A 7,268-nucleotide genomic window follows, 5' to 3' on the forward strand; every position below is an offset into this window, starting at 1 on the left:
GAATTTGGTGGAGTCACTAATTATTTTGAGTACACCACTTTTATAATCAGATCTGTCCAATATCACAACGCCGTTTCGTTTGTCCGGCTTTAAAATCACGATGTTAGGGTTTCTTCTTAGATCCTTCAAAACTTTGTACTTCTTCAGATCAGCAACTGTTGGTCGATGTGCTAGGACCTATCAACTGGCAATATGTGAGGTCGGCCACAACCTTGCCCTTTTCTTTTCTGTCCTTGAGATGTTTGATCATTGCTCCGTTGATAAGTTCAAAGCAAGTGAAAATGTCCAATTTGTTGATTCGAGGTGGGCAAATTCAGTGAGTCTATCCCTATTTCAAGACTTCCGGTTGTTGCGACATTAGATTGCAGGACGACAGGTTAGTAATCATTTCATTTGATGTGAATGGAAGAAAGGTATTGCTCGTCGGTCTTTCAAGCTTCTTTGTATGGGTTTTGACGATCTTGTTCACCGTTTTCTTCACGTTGTAGTCCACTGATCTCTGGAGAATTTAGAAGTCAAGGCTGTTAAAAATGTTACTAACGTCAGATAACAACTGTTTCTTTACGAGTAGAAGCTTTTTGTACTCTCTTGTACGTCTTGTGATAGCACTTCTTAACAGACGCTTTCTAATTGCCAGGATATCATGGCCACTTATATTTGGTAGCTGAAAACACAAAAACTTTGGGAAGACGTTGAATGTCTTGCAATTCCCCACTCCAGAAACTATGGGGAATCTGGGCACGAACTTGACTCATAAGGTCTTCTGGGATTGTTTGGGTGGACGCGCGAAACTTCAAAATGGCGGCAGAGAAAGCCAGCTGTTCCAAAAAAGTTGTTCTATGCGAAGAAGACATTCCCAGAGCGAAGCTTCCTCGGGAAAACGTTGAAGAGTGTACTGTACCACAGCTTCGACGATGGCTGTTGTGTCGAGGAGCGAAAACAAGCGGCAAGAAAGCCGATCTTGTCAAGAGGTTTGCTCAGACGATGGTTTATTATTGATCATTTATCAGGGTTTGTTATTTTGAACTGTCCAGCGTAAATATATACTAAGACATGGTTTGATTTACTGTTTATTTTAGATATAAAGACTATGTCAAGGGAGGCCTTCATTTAAAAAACTTACGAGATCCGGATGGAGGTGTGCATCTTGCACGAAAGAAAGTCTTACTAGGTGTAATGGATGAAGTAGACCCTCCACATGTTACTGATATTTTCCCTAAGGATGCTTTCCATGAAGATCTCACTGATTTGCCTTTCGTAAATTTTGGCACTGTATGGAAGTACATGATCGAGTCCTCCAATGCAAAAAAGCAGCTATCCACAGCTAAACCACTGGTCAAAGGCTTTAACTTTTTTAAGTCCGGTAACTTAGTAAAATTGACCGTCTGTTCTCGAGAAAATAAGTGGTACTTAAAGAGTCAAGTTTTGCCCTCAATGAAAAAATCAAGCGTCTATAACTGTTTCATCTTGCTCTTACCAAATGGCCACATAAAAACTGTGTACTGTGGTTGCCCAGCAGGTGTTGACGGTCGATGTAATCATATCGCGGCAACCTTGTTTGGACTTGAGGAATTCTGCAAGCAACGTGAAAAGCAGCAGCAAGAACAGACCTCTTGAACGTCCCAACCTTGCACTTGGAATGTTCCCCGTAAAAGGAAAGGAGAGGTACTGCCCATAAGCCAAATGAAATTTAAGAAGCATGAACATGGGAAAGAAAAGAAAGACCGAGAATCTGAAGTTAAGCACGATAAGGATGTGAGAGCCCCCCACCAAAGGGAATGGTCCAACACCAGACGATATAATGTGTTGACTTCTGTTCTCTGTGTTCAAGAGGAAACGGGGCAAACTATAGGTCTTACTCATATTTTACCTCTAAAGACAAGTAACAATTTAAAAGAAATAATTGGCAAAGAACATAGCTATTGTAGAGTAGATAGCACAGTTCAAGATAGAGAAAGCACTGGTGAGTCTGTTCACAAAGAATCAGCCCCTGAAAGCTTAGCTTCAAGTCAAACGGAAGTTCCTGAATTAAACAGTCATCCTTTTTCAATGGATATGCTGCAAAATGAATGCCAAAACGTCAAGCGGAAATTATTTCTCAATGAGAAAGAAGCAGCAGAGGTAGAAAAAAACACTCGAGGCCAATCAGCAGACCCTCTTTGGCATGACAGTCGGAACCAAAGAATCACATCATCAAAGTGTTACAGATGTGCTGTACTTAAGGATACCACATCCCCAACAAAAGCAATAGAAGAGGTTCTAGGGTACAAACAGTTTGCTCAACTAAGGAAATGAAGGAGGGTCTTTCTAAAGAACCAGAAATTATACAAGATTTTTTAAATACTATGAATGAAAAGGGACACAAAAGAATAAAAGTAGAGAGATCAGGACTTATTGTAAGTACCTTACATGGTTTTCTGGCAGCTAGTCCAGATGGTTTGGTAAAGGACCCCTCACACGAACCACCCGAGGGAATGTTAGAAATGAAGTATATTCAAATGAAAGAGGACAAAACACTGACGGAGGCATTGCTAAGGAAGAGAATTTGTGTGTATGACAATGAGGAACTAACTGTAAATCGCAGTCACCAGTACTTTTACCAAGTGCAGCATCAAATGTATGTTGCAGGTCGATATTGGAATGATTTTGTGGTGAAAGGGTCATTGTCAACTGAGCTCTTCATCAAAAGAGTACAATTTGATCCAACTTTCTGGGGCCCAGTGCTTCTCAAACTGAACCAATTCTTTGAAAAACACATGCTACCTGAACTTGCATACCCAAGGATTAAATATGGTTTACCCAGATTAGATATGTTGTAAATGTATAGAAACGTCTTTGATAAATGTCTTTTCCCATTTAAAGAACCTGCAAAAGGTCTGTAAAAAGAAGTGAATGAGCTCTGAAGGCAGGATCATGCATGCCCTAAGACCGTTGAAATGTAAGTCCAGAATTTTAATGCAGCTTCCAACATTCTGAGGAGTATGTCAGTGTTTTCTTTTCAAGAATTCAAGCAAGTATTTTTACGGTTTGTAGCTGGTTAAACTTGATTTCGTGTTAAACTTTTTCCAACCTTAGTTATTTCACCTCTTTTGTCTCATGGCCCTAATTATTTATTAGTGCCTACAGACAAAAGGGTTTAACCTGCAATCAAATATAACCTGTAACATGCACATTAATGGTTTGGTATCATATATTCATGTTTTATGAAGACACAAACAAAATAAACAAAGAAAATTTGTTTAAAGGAGCAAAAGTTTACTTTGTTTACATTTCACTATTCTTCAGATAACGAAACGCATAACAATTCAATATTACAATTTTTCTTTTTTATGAAATAAGTGGAGGGTGGAAATTTGTGAGTGCTGCAATAACGATAAAAATGTCTGAAGCTATTCCTGCGAGGGAAACTGGAATAGGTTTATTTAAAATATGCCAATTCTTTATTCGCTCCATACATCTTTCGACGTGAACTCTCAAACTTGCTACTTTCTTGTTTTTTTTGTCCTTCTTCTTTAGAAAACTGCTGTTTTCCTTTTAAAAAGGCAGGTATTATGAGGGTTGCACCAACTGCAGCAAGCTCATCTTGAATGAGAAAGCCTTTATCAGCCATAATTTCATCATCTTGCTCCAACAAAGCTAGGAAACCACTCTTTACTGTAATTTCTTTGTCAGTAATACTACCAGGGTATAATTCACTGGCAAATCCAATGACACCACTTGGGGTAATTCCCACTAGGCTTTTCATGGTTGTTCTAGATTTGTACGAAGAGTAACAGGAGGACTGATTTTCCAACGCAGATGGACGCTCCATTTGTATTTCAGTGCAGTCAATAATCAATGCTGTCTTGAGATAAAATTCCTTGAAAAGTTTAGGCATGTGTTCCTGAAGAACATCTCGTGGTGGAGGGATAATAAGTTTCTGAAGTTCAAGGCGTAAAAATCGAATCCATGTTCTAAATATTACAGAAACTGTTGACTCGGAAATTTCAAATCTGTGAGCCAAATCTCTTTCAAACAGGCCAAGCCTTAGTCGCATCAACACAAGAACAAACTCCTGAAAGGTTTTAAGAATTCTTGGTCGACCTGGTTGCCAAACTGGGGGGCAATCAAAACATTTTCGATCATAGTTTCCATAGCTTATGTTTTTCGCTGCATCCTTCACCATATCAAAGCAAAGCATTAGTGTTTTATAATTGGGAAATCCAGTGTAAAAAGCAATGTCTGAGTCCTCATCTTTGAACTGTGTAATGTCAAATCTAAGCAATTCCGTTTGGGTGCCAAAATTTACTTTTACCGTTTCATAACATTCAGTTTGCAAAGATTCATCTTTGCTTTGTACTTGTTCATAAAAATCCGTTTGCATACCTTGATCACTGGTGAGTAGCACATCCTCCGTTTGACAGAGATCACTTTCCGATAAAGTGTCTTCGGAATGGTCTTTGTTAAGAGATGCAAGTCTTCGATTTTTTTTACATATCCTTGATTTCTTGACAATTTTTTCGGGAGAAACACGCTTTAAAACACGCCTAGTTGACGCATGTTTAGACCATGGAAAAATCGACGGTAAATGAAGCCTGCTGCGCTTATGTCCACCTTCGAAGTGATCTCCACAAATACGTGTATTATCGGCGTCGAGTTTTAATGTTGCATTACGAATTAGAATCTTGTACTGTCTTCGCAATTTTTTGTCCTTTGGAATTCGGTAATACGAAAGCCCATGCTTGGTTCTGTAATTATTCGTACATCCAGGAACAGAACAATTAGCATGCTTTGCCATTTTTCTTCAGTGTTTTGCGAGGAAAACTTTCCTCGCTACCGCCATTTTAAATGTCTGGGGTGTCCACCCAAACGATCCCACAAGACCTTACGAGTCAAGTTCGTGCCCAGATTCCCCATAGTTTCTGGAGTGGGGAATTGCGTAAAAAATTCAAATCCAGCTTGGCTTCCTAGCCTTAACTGCAACTTTTTCAAACTTGCGGATATCAGCAACGATAACACCATCATACTTCTCTGCTTAGTTGTGTATAATAGCTCAAAATGGAACACTGTGGTTTGAAGCTGAGGAAAAGATTTGATTGATCTCTGCAAGGGATCCAGAGCGGCACTGAAAGGAAACGGCAGCTCCCAAAAATGGTATGAAATTGCGTGGGATTTCAACAGGTTGAGCGAAGAAGTAAATTCCTGATCATCATTTAAAACAGGAGTGCAGTGCAGAGATAAATGGTACAGTATACTTAACTGCTTCAATAATGCTAAAGATTCGTCAACTAAAACTGAAGGAGATACCATGAAAATGAAATCTTTTCAGCACTTCGTCGAAATGAACAGCTTCATGGCCAATAAACACGAAATCGCAATGCCTTTTGTTAGGAATTCAGGCTGCAAGTCCAGCACATTCAGTGCAAGTGAGCGGAAAGTAAGCTTCCCGTTGCACTCAGAAGAACAAGAGAACGAGGAAGATGGATCAGAAGTTCCCAAAAAGAAAGGAAAGGGACATTTGGAAGATGACAAAGATGAGCGCTGGTATGAACGTTTTGGAAGCAAGCCAGAAAAACCAGGAAAATTATTTAACTTTTTGTCAGTCTGAAGCTAGAGGACATGAGTTAATAATCACTGCCTTTGCAGAACTTTGCACAATTATTAGTGGTATTAAAAATGGAGACAAAGTGAAGGCTGAAGTAAATTTCGGACAAGGAAGACTGAATATGATGCGTGAACAGGCTTGACACAGTGCTGAACACCATGCTTGATCTTGATTGGGTTAAAGAGCAGATGGTTTCTGAAACACCAGTTCCATACCTTAAACAGATCTTTGTTCATATCAGAGACAGCCGACTGCTTGTCCTGTGTTTGAAAGGAAATGAGTAGTTTTGTATTGTCCACGTAACACTGCATACTGCATTTTCTGGCCACAGACGGGAGATCGTTAACATAATGCTGAAAAGATGCGAGCCAAGGATACTACCTTGAGGGACTCCACTGACTAAGTGGAGAGGTTCCACAACTGCTGAATGAATGCTGACTACTTGGCGCCTTTGCTGAGATAACTGCAAAACCACTGGATGGTGGAATGGGAAGCTCTGACATCGTGTAACTTTGGCTTTGCTTAAATCTCATAGTGTAATAGCTGTCAGTTTCCTTTGATCCCCAGCGCTCAGTATTTCATTAGTCATTTTGATGACAGAGGTTTGGGTCGAATGCCACGCCTTGTAAGTGCTGTGATTCTTTGTTCGTCTTCCTTTTTCATTTAAACAATATGAGAACTGGTTATGGACAACTCTTTTGCAAACTTTGGAAAGGACTGGTGACAGAGAGATAGGTCTATTGGTAGTTGCTTGTTCGTGTTTTTTTGGGATGGGCATCATTTCAGCTGTTTTACTGAATGCAGGAAAAGTGCAAGTGCCAAGTCAGGTGCTTATGATAGAGGTAATTGTAGGAAGGATTGACGAAGGGCTATCTTTGATGACACAAACTGGGATTTTATCGTCCCTGGGGCCTTATGGGAAGGCATAGACATTATAATTTCCTCAACATGTTTGCATTCAGTCGTGTGGAAGGTAAACTGTTCAGCAAAAGGATATTGTTTTCGAACAAAGCTTTCCTTGTCTAAATCAAAACTGAATTCATAGACCATAGATTTAATTTCATAAACGGCACTTGGGCCGACAGAGAGGAAAAACTGATTAAATTCATCTGCGAAAGATTTGTCATCATCGATTATTTCTTTGGAATACAAAGACATATGGCTATCCAAATAGTGTTGGTATTATTCGGATTTCTTTGGATTTGATCCGCTACGAATTCTTTCTGAGCAAGTCTAATTTAATGGTTAACTTCACACCTAAAGTTCCTGTAGGCAGACCACGCCAGAGGGCATTGGTTTTCTTTGCCCTTTTACACCAGCAATCCCTTGTCTTTTTCAGCTGTTATTATCATTTACACATGGATTCAGTTTCCCATGGGCTTTAAAGGTTTTGATAAGTGCATGTTCATTAGAATAGCTTGAATAAAGAAAAGTGCGTGCAATTTATCATCAACATTGCTAAAGGCATCTGCAAAAGACCAGGGGGCTACAGATATATCCTCGTAAAATTTTTCGGACCTATAATTTTTTAACAACTGTTGGGGTAATAAACACAGGCTTGGTGCAAGGTTTCTTTAATGGCAAGGTGACATACACCAGGTTGTGATTGCTGATAGGGCACTGCAAAACTTTAGCCTTCTCAACCTGTTTTGAATCGGATGCAAGAATAACATGTAACAGCGAA

The 7,268-nt window shown here is 39.6% G+C and overlaps 1 pseudogene; it reads right to left on the bottom strand.

The window, feature by feature from the left end:
* Positions 1-2,389: 2,389 nt before the first annotated feature.
* LOC140930615 (uncharacterized) lies at positions 2,390-4,827 on the bottom strand (annotated as a pseudogene).
* Between the last annotated feature and the right edge of the window lie 2,441 nt (positions 4,828-7,268).

Source organism: Porites lutea, chromosome 3 (genome assembly GCF_958299795.1).
Source record: "Porites lutea chromosome 3, jaPorLute2.1, whole genome shotgun sequence".
Classification (NCBI taxonomy): Eukaryota; Metazoa; Cnidaria; class Anthozoa; order Scleractinia; family Poritidae; genus Porites; species Porites lutea.